Genomic DNA, 13,455 nt, shown 5'->3' on the forward strand with positions numbered 1-13,455 from the left:
TCTGGGCCAGGCCGGAGAAGGGGTGTTGGGTATGACCTGCTGCACTATATACAGCAGGAAAGGGAATGGGAGAGCGCCCCCCTGTAGTGCTTTCAGATCCTGCTTAGTAGAAACTTTTAATTGTCCCTGCCAGAGAAAGCTGTATTAACTGATGCAGCAGGGTGACCAGCCAAGAACAGTCTCTAAAACTGTGCTGCTAGTATGGTGTAGAAATACTCTAAGGTTCACACAGTCATTCAAAAAAACTTTCACTTGTGCCCCTTTAATTTCACTATCTCCATAAGTAGTGAAGTGGGGCGTAAGAAAATGAGAGGCAGCTGCTGTGCAGTTTGAATGGTAGGCCTCAGTGTAAGAAGCCAGCTCCACGTGGTCAGCCGGTAGATTTAGGGGTGTAGCTGCAGGCCTCACTTAAGTCACTCTTTTGGTAATTGTAGCAGGCTGAACTTTTGCCAGTGCCTCTAGCAAAGTCTGAGGTGAAAGATCTGTAGTGGCGTTAAGTGGGTGTGAAAGTAGAGGGCCTGGGTGTCAGGCTGTTGCACTGTGGCGCAGGGTAAACAAAGATGGCGATCTCGCGCCACTTTGCAGGGTATTCTGTCTCTTTATTTGTAAATATCCGTGCAGCACTATCGGATTGTCCCCAGGGTAGGGATGTGTGTATAAGGGTTAAGCGGGTCAGTTGTTACTGAAAAGTTGAGTTGATGTGACTCACCGGCAGTTCGGTTATGTAGCGCCTGCCTCCTTGCTTCAAGACGATGCGGAGGTGTGGGCTCCGGAGCGGACCTCCGTCCCTCCGGAGCTAGTGCCTGTGATAGAAGCGGCTGCAGTATGGAGGGATGCGGTGCAGTTGATCCCACTTTCAACTTGGTTCACTTGTGCGGATAGTACGGGATAGCTCCCAACTCTGCCCTTACTCTGTTTGAGACGATCCGGGAGACTGGGTGTGCAGGTGAGCTCCACTACTGCGTTAGAGGGTGGGAAGGCTGAGTCCTACACCCGGAGGTCTTGGTGCAAGCGGGATCACTATTAAAGTAGTTTTCCGGTGCAGAGAGAGTTTATCGCACTGGCGTGCAGGACCCTAGGATGGGTCTAAATAATATCAGTGAGGATATATACCTTTTAAACAATAATTACAAGTGATAACTGTACCCTATAGCTAATTTGAGCAGAGAGCCCCTACTAAGTGCGACGAGCCATGATGGAAGTTGGCTCCGCCCCCCTTTTATTCTCATTTTTAATCAGTTTTGTTAGCATTTTACCTGATTTGTTACCAAATCTATACATCTTTGCTTGCAATCTAAGCTCTTTATGAGTTTCTTGAGTTATAAAAAAAGTATCTCTTGCGCTTTTAGCACGAACATATCTTGCCCAATTTAGGGGGGTTCTTTCAAGTAAAAAAAGGTTATAAGAGTTGATCAATGAATTGCATACTTCCTTCTCTCTTGCCTTCCTCCTCTTATTTTGTATAACATTATATGCAGTAATTTCGCCCCTGAAAACTGCTTTGGCAGTTTCCCAGAAGATACCCGGCGCCCTATATAGTCGCAGTTAAAATGAACGTAGTCATTAAATTTATTCCTAAGCCATTCTTTGAATTTTAAGTCGGCAATAAGATGATAACGAAAAAAGAATCGTAATGACTTAGGTTTTGGTTGGCCAAGATAAAGCTCAAGAAATATAGGCCCGTGGTCGGATAAGAATATCAGCATTATCCCTGCTTTTACCTTTGTAGTACATAGGCGTTCGTCGGTCAAAAATAAGGTGATCCTGGAGAGCATTTTATAAGCTTTGGAGAGACAAGTGAAATCCTGAGTATCAGGATTCTGAATTCTCCAAATGTCTCATATTGCAAGGTTCTGCTTAATTTTATTAAACATTTTAAAATCAAGATCTTTTTTCTGTTTCAAGAGCTTGGTGTTTCTTCTAAGTCTTTCTAAAGGGCATTGTGGGGCCATATTAAAGTCTCCTCCTAAGATTTGGTAGCCTTCACTAATTAGTAAGAGTTTTGCCTGTATCAGATCCCAGAACTCAGGATCAGTTGTATTCGGGCCATATACATTACAAAGTGTATAGATCACTTGGTCTGCTTTCATTTTCACCAGGACAAATCTCCCCCCAGAGTCGATCTCAGAGTGCAAAATCTCCACTTGGGCCCTTTTCCCTATGAGTATAGCCACCCCCCTTTTTTTTCCAGAACTTGGGGCTGCAAAAACTTTCCTTACCCATGATGTCTTCAGTTGTAATGATTCCTCTAGATTTAGGTGGCTTTCCTGTATGAACCCAATGTCTACCTGAACTTTCCGTAGGTGTGTTAGAATTGCCTTCCGTTTGATGGGAGTTGAGATTTCCCCTACGTTCCAAGATACTAATTTGAGTTTATCCAACTTTTGCACCATTTATATATTGAAGGCAGGGAGAGGAGGATAGAGGACAAGAGAGGAGAAAACAGACAACATAATAAAAAAAAAGAGGAGAGGAAAGGAAAAACAAAAAAAATAGAGGGGAAAACCCCAGTCCCCAGTCCCATGGGCTACCCTTGCCATATGATCTATATTCTGACTATTTAAAAAAGTGTTTCAATCATGTAATTATATATCCAATGTCTTAAAGAAATTTTCCGCCGTTTGACCTTCCTCAAATATATTTGTTGTCTCCTTTACTACCACTCTAAGTTTAGAAGGGTAAATTAAGGCAGCTCTGTACCCGTGTTGAATAAACTTAGAGCAAATCGGGGACAGCTCTCTTCTTTTAGAGGCTGTGTCAGCCGAAAAATCTTGAAAAATTAAAATCCTGTTGTCCTCTATAAGAATTGGCTGATTTTTACGGAAATGTTGCAGTAGCATATTCTTATCTTGATAGTTAAGTAGTCTTGCGATAACAGGTCTAGGCCTGCTGCCATTTCTGTTGTCTAAACGAGGGGCACCTATTCTATGAGCTCTTTCACTATGATCGGGTGATATGTAGGTGGAATCTTTAGAGCTTTAGTGAGTGTGTCTGAGATGAAAAGACTAAGGTTTTCAAATTGTTTGTCCTCTGGTAGGCCAATTATTCTTATATTGTTTCGTCTGGAGTGATTTTCCAGATCCTCCAGCCTGTCAAATATTTTTTGCAAGTTTTTAGTTGAGGTCTCAAGTTTGGCACTGTGTGATGTTGCTAAGTCTTCCAGGTCAGAGACCCTCTGCTCTACTTCCTGCAATCTATTCGAAAACTGTCTGACCTCTTGAGTTAGGGAGGTCATATCTTGCTTGATTTCTGATTTAAGTGCCTCGAATTTAGGTGCAAGTGCATCTGAAATACTGGTTACTAAGGTCTGTATATTGGTAGTTTCCGGTATTATTGAGGTATTAGTAGGGGTTATTTGGGTCTCGGTAGCGAGATCCTGTGTCCTCTTGAGTTTCCTGTCCCTATGCCTAGCTGCCATATTTGGAGAAGGTGTCTTAGAAGAGTTAGAGAGAAATTTATCCACGTGCCGCGTGGTTAGTTATAATAGTGAGAAGGGAAACGTTTAATAAAGCGTTTCCAGGAAAAAAGTGAAACTAATGTAGTGATAAATGCTGAGTGCCAAAAAAAAAAAAAGGGGGGAGAGAGGGGGGTGTATGTGAGTATGAGTTATAACGTGATGGATTATTAATTGACTAAAAGTGAGGATGTGGTGGTGTGGAGGAAGTTAAAAACTTGTGTAATAGGGCACAGAGAGCCAAAGAATGCAAATACTCTAATTTAGGTGAGTGATGGGTTACAGCAGAACGTATAGGCTGTTAATACTCAGATAGTCTTATAAGGGCACAGAGAGCCAAAGAATGCAAATACTCTAATTTAGGTGAGTGATGGGTTACAGCAGAAGGTATAGGCTGTTAATACTCAGATAGTCTTATAAGATTTTTCCTTTTCTTCCTTTTTTTTTTTTACCTTTTTCCCCTCCCTCCCCCCACTCCTGGGGACGGGCTAGGGGATAATCAGTAGTGTATGTTCTAATCTCACTGTGAGCTGTCAGTTAGTAGTATTGGGTTCATAAGGAGAACAAAAGGGAGAGACAAAGAGGAGGAGAGGGACAGGGGGCAAGGATTGTACAGTTTATAATAAAAATTCTGGTGTAAACAATATACAGTTATCAGTTCTCATCAATTGTTATTTTAACAATTGAACCTCATAAATGTCAGGTTATCTGCTTCTATTTATAAGCAGGAGAAACAAGCAATTTAGTTTAACAAGTATCCCTTGACACAAAAAAAACTCAATCAGAATAGCAACATCTAGACCAATTCTCTACTGCATAGTAATTGCAGCATTTCTGTTAATAAGTGAAAGCTGGTGTAAAAACCTCTTATATAACAACAGGTGACACATTTCTTTAATAGTAAAAGAAAAAATCTATAGCCTCTTAGCCTCTGTTCTTTTATTAAAAATTCATTACTACATTTCCCACCCTCTGTGGTATAGATATTGATAAGAGGGAGAGTGCTTTAAGCAGTACTTGCAAGATTTTAATTATTTTTAGGAACAACTTTCTAGCGTCCCCCTTTTTTCTTTTTTTTTTTCTTTTTTCTTTTTCCCTTTGTTACCCTTTTTGTTCCCCTCTCTCTTCTAAAGTTAAGACATAGGATACCAATTCATGCTTAGTTGTCAGATTTAACAATTAATTAAATTAATTCAAGGTTCCCTGCTTCTACATGTAAGGGGATAAGATTCTAGACCAGGGTTTAGGGTATAAATATCAATAAAGGGAAAAGCTAAATAAAACACCTCCCTAGGATTAGTTGGTAAGCCTGATTAGGCCATTTTCCCCAGCATAGTTTGCCTGGGCTAAGTTAATATATACATGACCATATTATAAAAGTCAACAGCCTGGTTTACTAAGCACAATTAGATTAGACAATTTTAGGTAAGTTAGATCAAGTTCAGAAAAAACTATAAGGCAGGTTCGATATCCTGGCTAACTGCCAGATAATGTCTTTAACTTTGAGCTTTATCCTGCCTTGCCTAGGCAGTCCCGGGTGCAGGATGTAGCCCCTCTACTTTCCCCTTCTCTTCTCCCTGGGGTGACTCCTTCCCCCTAACTTGTGTAAATATGAACGTATCAAGAGGGAGGGGAGGAGGGGAGCACAGAATCTGTTTTCAATAGCGAGCTACTGTAACGTTACCCGCTGTTACATTCCAGATGCCTCCATGGATAGTGAGGGTCTCCTCTTCAGCACAACCCCCCTCGCGCAGCACCGGTGGGAGGGGAGTGCGCCCGACCACAGCCACCGAGGATGGCAAACAGCACCCAGTCAGATCAACACTGGGAGCGACGGGCAGTAAGAGAGGCAACCCGGAACCCGAGAAGACAAACCAGGAACAAACAGCGGTCCGTGCCCCTCATGCAGCACTGGTGGGAGGAGACAACGAACAGGGAGTGGCTGCGGGTCCGGCCGTTTCTCTGCAGACAACGACAGGAGTCAAGGTGGATCAGCTGCCGGCAGACTCGTCCAGTGGCCTCAGCTCTTGGCCGGTACAGCGGGACTTGCAGGTGAGACCAGACAGTTGATGAGCTTAATTTGTCAGTGCCGATGTGGAGTGGACGGGTCGTCTCACCGGGCTCAGCAGGCAAACCAGGGTTAGCCCCAACAGAGGCTCCGGACCAGAGACCTCCTAAATTTAATCAGAGTCCGTCCTCCGCTCCAATTCAGATGTAGAGAAAAGTTTGTCAAGGGTAGTGGAGCATAACTTTTTTATTTTTCCTTGTGACAGTAGGAATTGCACAACTAGGGCAGAAGGCAGAATCCTCTGGTTGTAGCAGCATACAGTTCTGTGCAATGTTATGGTACTGTATCAGATCCAGCAGCGATAGATTTGCTAAGCAGGCCACCCAGGGTCTGAGGGTTTAGGCGCGAAGAATTCGCCAACAGCTTGCAGTGGAGGTAATGCTGAGCAGGTGTCTCACCTGACCACACACCTGAGCTCCTCCTCCGGAACAGGATCACCTACAGCATAGAGCATGCAATTTTAAGCAACTTTCTAATTTCTATTAAAAACATATTTAAAGAACAAACGTTTAATATATTACAATACAAAATATATTGATGGTTCAAAAGTTTAGCTAGCAGTACTTACCAGATACCAAAACAAAACACATGGAGGAGGAACCAAATATTTATATGGATGCTGGGCTAATCTCTATAGTATGCAGAAAGAAACTAAATTATTCTGGAGTTACAGGGCTTTAAATGTATTTAGTTATGTTTTCTTGGATACATATCAAAGAGGGTATCTTAAAATATGTTATAAATAGTAAATTGCAAGAGAACAATTAATTGTTCAAAACAAGCATTTCCTGCTCATATAAATCTCAATTTAAATGTCTATAAAAGTTAAAAATGTTCTATTTTTCACTAAATGTTTAACCCATACAAAGTCATACATTCATGAACTATACACTTCATTTTCTTGAGAAAGAAACTCACAAGGAGCCAATTGGAGCACTATATGTAAGTATCCACTAATAAGTACCTGCGTCCTGCTCAGCAACCAAATGGACGCACTCAGAGTTATGTCCCTTTGAACACCTAATACAAAATAATTTTAATTTATTTAGAGCTAGATTACAAGTGGAGCACAAATTCACACTCTTTTTAAGGCGTTAACTTCACTAGAAGTAAGTTTTTTGCACGCATCGGGTAGTGCATGTATTACAAGTTTAAGTAAAAAGTTATTGCACGAGCGCTAACCCGACGTGCAAAAAGCCAGTGTTTGAATATGTCAAATGCGTTAACGCATTCCCCCATAGATTTCAATGGAGCACAAAAAGCGTTTATCCACAGTACGCTAACCAGACAAAAATACGTAGAACATTTTCCCCTAAGCGAAGAACACTGAAATGTGAAATATTTATAGTACGTACACAGTTAAACACTTTGTTAAATATTAATATTGCATAATTATGATTTTTTATGCTTTCAGCTACCTGTCTTCAAGGCTCTTACATATATGTCTATATATGTGTGCATATTTATTTATGTGTTTATATGTGTATATAAATACATAAATGCATATGTGCACACATATAAACATATATAATTACATACATATGCATATTTATAAGCAGCTATGGTAAAACCCTTTGCAGTCTTTTTTACTTACACCTGAGACCTCATATCCATGAGCCCTTATAACTTTTCTATGCAATTTGTTTTAAATAATTTTACTAGACTGTGTTATTATGAGGGTATCTGTACTTTTAAATGTATTTTTGATGTGTTTTGTGCAACTTTTTTGTTTGGAGTAACAGTAAACCAGAGCTCTGAGGTTGCGCTATCCTGATGCGCATTAAATTAAATTGCGCTCAAACGAACATGTTTACTTTCAACTTGTAATACCCACACTTCTTCTGACATGCAAAAAGAGTCTCAATAAAACCCTTATTGCTCCCGCGCAACAGTTAGTTCGCTATTCTAGCCCTTTGTTGCTGCTCTTTACTGTGTATGAATTTAATGACCCTTTAACAATCAAATTAATTATGATTAAGCAAAGGGCTAAAGTGCTGTAAAAGTGGCTTTTATATTTATATTTCTCCATTCAATCCACGACACAGTAATTAACCAAACTGTAACAACTGCATTTTTCTCTCATCTCTCAGATAAATGACAGGACTAGTGATGTCGCGAACCTAAAATTTTGAGTTCGCGAACAGCGAATGCGAACTTCCACAAAAGTTTGCGAACGGGTGAACTGGGCGAACCGCCATTGACTTCAATAGTCAGGCGAATTTTAAAACCCACAGGGACTATTTCTGGCCACAAAAGTGATGGAAAAGTTGTTTCAAGGGGACTAACATCTGGACTGTGGCATGCCGGAGGGGGATCCATGGCAAAACTCCCATGGAAAATAACATAGTTGATGCAGAGTCTGTTTTTAATCCATAAAGGGCATAAATCACCTAAAATTCCTAAATTGTTTGGAATAACGTGCTTTAAAACATCAGGTATGGTGTTGTATCGTTCAGGTAGTGTAAGGGTTACGCCCGCTTCACAGTGACAGACCAAACTCCCCGTTTAACGCACCGCACACAAGCGCAAACAGTCCATTTGCACAACCGCAAACTCCCCATTTGCACAAGGTTGGATACCAAGCTAGCCATGTCCCGTTCCTTGTCCTCACTGATGTCACTGCGTGTGCAATCACTTCCTGGGGTAACAGAAAATGCTCCACCCACAAGATGCTCCTATTATATTACTGCACTGAGGATGCTGCCTGTATCTGTGTGTCCTGCTCCCTGGCCGGAGAGCACAGGGGACACCAGGTCGAGCTGCTGAATGAGGCTTCTGAGAAGAAGAAAAAGAAACTGAGAAATGTTCTGCAGAAACTGACCACAAAGAGAGAGGAGACTGAGAAAAGAGTCCAGAGTCTGCAGAAGCACAGGAGATGGGTGCAAGAGAAAGCAGCTGGTGTAACAGAGAGACTCACTGCCCTGATTAGGGACATCAGGAAACAGCTGGAAGACCTAGAGAAGCGAGTCCTGAGTGAGATCACCCGGCAGCAGGAGCAGGTTTTACTCACAAACTCTGATCTGATCCAGCAGCTGGGAAAAAGAGAACGACGAGCTAACCAGGAAGATTTGTCACATTGAGGAGCTGTGCAACATGACTGAGCTATTAACTGTCCTACAAGAACAGGAATCACACAGAGATGAGATGCTTGGTCGGTCCTCCTACTTCCAAGTTCCAATTTGGGGCACTGCGCGTGCAATCTAATGTGAAACCAGATAGGAGTGGTGTGTTAACTAGTACTATTCTTATCAGTTTAATCCCTGTTACGTGCCCTATCAGGGGACATGTATATGGCATCGATTTTAGGAACCCAGAGATGATTTTAGGAACCGGGAGATGGAAAAAGATGCTTGGTCGGTCCGGCCATGAGATAGATAGATAGATAGATACATAGATTAGATAGATAGATCAATAGATGCAATAGATACATTTGATGATAGATACAAAAGATAGATAGATTTGATAAATAAATAGATAGATTTGATAGATAGATAATTTCACAGACAGACAATTACAAGACGGGCGGTCTGGGACCCATGGTAAGGTTCCCAGAGGCAGTTGCGGCGCCCGAGGCTCTGATTAGAACAGAGCACTCTGTGTATCTGCCCTCGGCCGAAATCGGAACATTCTTTAGCTTTCTGTCTGTTGGCCAAATGTCCGTCTGCCAAATGTTCTTCTGCATTTTGTCAGAGCACCGCGTGCAATCTACTGTGCCACCAGATAGGAGTGGTGTGTTAACTAGTACTATTCTTATCAGTTTAATCCCTGTTACGTCCCCTATCAGGGGACGTGTATATGGCATGGATTTTAGGAACTGGGAGATGGAAAAAGTTGCTGAACACCCAGTACAGGTCGTTCTCCTTCAGCCTTTTTATACGAGGGTCCCGACCCTCAACAGGCACAACAGCATGAAAGACCCCATATGCCATTACTTCCTTTTGCACAATCGAGCACAGGTATGGCATCGTTTTTAGGAACCCGTAGATAATTTTTAGGAACCGAGAGATGGAAAAAGATACTTGGACACCCAGTACAGGTCATTCTCCTTCAGCCTTTTTATACGAGGGTCCCCGACCCTCAACAGGCACGATAGCATGAAAGACCCCATATGCCATTACTTCCTTTTGCACAATCGAGTACAGGTATGGCATCGTTTTTAGGAACCCGGAGATAATTTTTAGGAACCGGGAGATGGAAAAAGATGCTTGGACACCCAGTACAAGTCTTTCTCCTTAAGCCTTTTTATACGAGGGTCCCCAACCCTCAATAGGCAGGACAGCATGAAAGACCCATGCCATTACTTCCTTTTTCACAATCGAGTACAGGTATGGCATCGATTTTATGAACCCGGAGATAATTTTTAGGAACTGGGAGATGGAAAAAGATGTTGGGTCAGTCCGGCCACAAGATAGATAGATACATAGATTATATAGATAGATCAATAGATGCAATAGATACATTTGATGATAGATACGATAGATAGATAGATAGATTTGATAGATAAAAAGATAGATTTGATAGATAGATAGATAATTTCCCAGACAGAGAATTACAAGACGTGCAGTCTGGGACTCATGGTAAGGTTCCCAGAGGCAGTTGCGGCGCCCGAGGCTCTGATTAAAACAGAGAACTCTGGAACGTATCTGCCCTCGGCCGAAATCAGAACATTCTTTAGCTTTCTGTCTTTCGGCCAAATGTCCGTCTGCCAAATGTCCGTCTGCCAAATGTCCTTCTGCATTTTGTCAAAGCAATGCGTGCAATCTACTGTGCCAACAGATATGAGTGGTCTGTCAAGTAGTACTATTGTTATCAGTTTAATACCTGTTACGTCCCCTATCAGGGTACCTGTATATGGCATGGATTTTAGGAACCGGGAGATGGAAAAAGATGCTTGGTTGGTCCGGCCACGAGATAGATAGATTTGATAGATAGATAGATAGATAGATACATAGATTAGATAGATAGATCAATAGATGCAATAGATTCATTTGATAGATATGATAGATAGATAGATAGATAGATAGATAGATAGATAGATAGATTTGATAGATAGATAGATAGATAGATAATTTACCATACAGAGAATTTTACAAGACATGCGGCCTGGGACCCATGGTAAGGTTACTTCCTTTTGCACAATCGAGTACAGGTTGGGGATTGCCTTTTGTGCAAAGAAATTTCAGCCGTGTACCTTCCACTGCCATGTCCCCTATCAGGGGACGTGTATATGGCATGGATTTTAGGAACCGGGAGATGGAAAAACATGCTTGGTCGGTCCTCCTACTTCAAATTTGGGGCACTGCGCGTGCAATCTACTGTGCCACCAGATATGAGTGGTGTGTTAAGTAGTACTATTCTTAGCAGTTTAATCCCTGTTATGTGCCTTTTTTTGGTTTGGGTTTTGAAGCCACAGTGCAGCACTAGAGGCCAGAAAAATTTGGCATGTGCACATGCCTGAAAAATTAGTTATTGTAGCAGCGGCCAGAAAAATTGATGTTTATTTGACAGTTAGAAAGTGCCCTAAAACATTGCGGCTTGAACCCTAGTTGTTGGCGGATAAGTCACGCAAGTCATCCGGCATTCGAAGATAAAATACAGCAGCGTGTGGACCATTTTTAGCCTAAGGCAGCTCATCTCATCAGGCCTTTTTTACTCTAATGTATCGCCCAATGTCAGTCCCTTCGGGATCCATCCCTCATTCATTTTAATAAAGGTGAGATAATCAAGACTTTTTTTTGACCTAGGTAACTTGGTCGTGGGAGGAGGAGTATTACTTTCATCTCTTCCCCTGTTAGATTCCCGTTGTGCTGTGACATCACCCTTATACGCTGTGTAAAGCATACTTTTAAATTTATTTTTGAACAGCTCCATCGTTTCCGACTTGCGGGAATTCAGTAACATTTCAGTCACGTTATGATTATACCGGGGGTCTAGTAGCGTGGACACCCAGTACAGTTCGTTCTCCTTCAGCTTTTTTATACGAGTGTCCCTCAACAGGCACGACAGCATGAAAGACCCCATTTGCACAAGGTTGGATGCCGAGCTACTCATGTCCCGTTCCTCGTCCTCACTGATCTCACTGAAGTTATCTTCTTCCCCCCAGCCACGTACAACACCACGGGTACCATATAGGTGACAACAACGAGCACCCTGGGATGCCTGTTGTGCTTGGTCTTCCTCCTCCTCCTCAAAGCCACATTCCTCCTCTGACTCCTCTTCCTCACAATCCTCTTCCTGCGTTGCCGCTGGTCCAGCAAGCGATGCTGATAAAGCTGTTTCTGGTGGTGATGGAGACCACAACTCTTCCTCTTCACGCTAATCTATGGCCTGATCCAGCACTCTTCGCAGCACTCTTCGCTCCAGGAAGAAAACAAATGGTATGATGTCGATGATGGTGCCTTTGGTGCGACTGACTAGGTTTGCCATCTCCTCAAAAGGACGCATGAGCATTGCGCATGAGCGTCCAGTAACATGGCAAAAAAATCCCCAGCTCCCCAGAGGCTGTCCTAGCACCCCGGTCATGCAAATACTTGTTAACAGCTTTTTCTTGTTGGAGCAGGTGGTCGAACATTAGGAGTGTTGAATTCCAACGTGTAGGGCTGTCGCAAATCAAGCACCTCACTGGCAGGTTGTTTCGCCGCTGGATATCTGACAAGTGCGCCATGGCCGTGTAGGAACGCCTGAAATGGCCACACACCTTCCTGGCCTGCTTCAGGACATCCTGTAAGCCTGGGTACTTATGCACAAAGCATTGTACAATCAGATTACACACATGTGCCATGCACGGCACATGTGTCAACTTGCCCAATTTCAATGCCGCCACCAAATTACTTCGTTTGTCAGAAACCACTTTGCCGATCTCCAGTTGGTGTGGAGTCAGCCACTGATCCACCTGTGCGTTCAGGATGGACAGGAGTGCTGCTGCGGTGTGACTCTCTGCTTTCAGGCAAGTCAACCCCAAGATGGCGTGACACTGCCGTATCCGGGATGTGGAATAGTACCTGGGGAGCTGGGGGGGGTGCCGTTGATGTGGAGCAAGACACAGCAGCAGAAGAGGACTCAGCCGAGGAGGTTATGGAAGAGGATGGAGTAGGAGGAGTAGAGGAGGTGGCAGCAGGCCTGCCTGCAAGTCGTGGCGGTATCACCAACTCCTCTGCAGAGCCAGGCATTCCATGCTTGGCAGCCGTCAGCAGGTTTACCCAATGCGCAGTGTAGGTGATATATCTGCCCTGACCATGCTTTGCAGACCAGCTATCAGTGGTCAGATGGACCCTTGCCCCAACACTGTGTGCCAGACATGCCATTACTTCCTTTTGCACAATCGAGTACAGGTTGGGGATTGCCTTTTGTGCAAAGAAATTTCGCCCGGGTACCTTCCACTGTGGTGTCCCAATAGCTACAAATTTTTTGAATGCCTCAGACTCCACCAGCTTGTATGGTAAAAGCTGGCGGGCTAACAGTTCAGACAAGCCAGCAGTCAGACGCCGGGCAAGGGGGTGACTTGGTGACATTGGCTTCTTACGCTCAAACATGTCCTTGACAGACACCTGACTGTGGGCAGATGAGCAGGAACTGCTCCAGAAGAGAGACGGATTGGCGCATGGTTGAAAGGGGGCAAGGAGCACAGCAGTGGTTAACGTGGCTAAAGATGCTGGACCAGGAGGAGGATGGCGGCTTTGAGTTTTTGTGCTGCTTGTCCTCATGTGTTCATCCCATAGGCATTTGTGATGTGAGATCATGTGCCTTCGCAAAGCAGTTGTACCTAGGTGGGTGTTGGACTTCCCACGACTCAGTTTCTTTTGGCACAGGTTGCAAATGGAATTGCTGTAGTCAGAGGCAGACACATAAAAAAATGCCATACTGCTGAGCTCTGCGATGATGGCATTCTGGTGGTGGCAACAGCATGCATTGATTGGCTTGCTGTCTGGCTGAC

The sequence above is a fragment of the Bombina bombina genome, chromosome 2 (genome assembly GCF_027579735.1).
Source record: "Bombina bombina isolate aBomBom1 chromosome 2, aBomBom1.pri, whole genome shotgun sequence".
In the NCBI taxonomy this organism is placed as follows: Eukaryota; Metazoa; Chordata; class Amphibia; order Anura; family Bombinatoridae; genus Bombina; species Bombina bombina.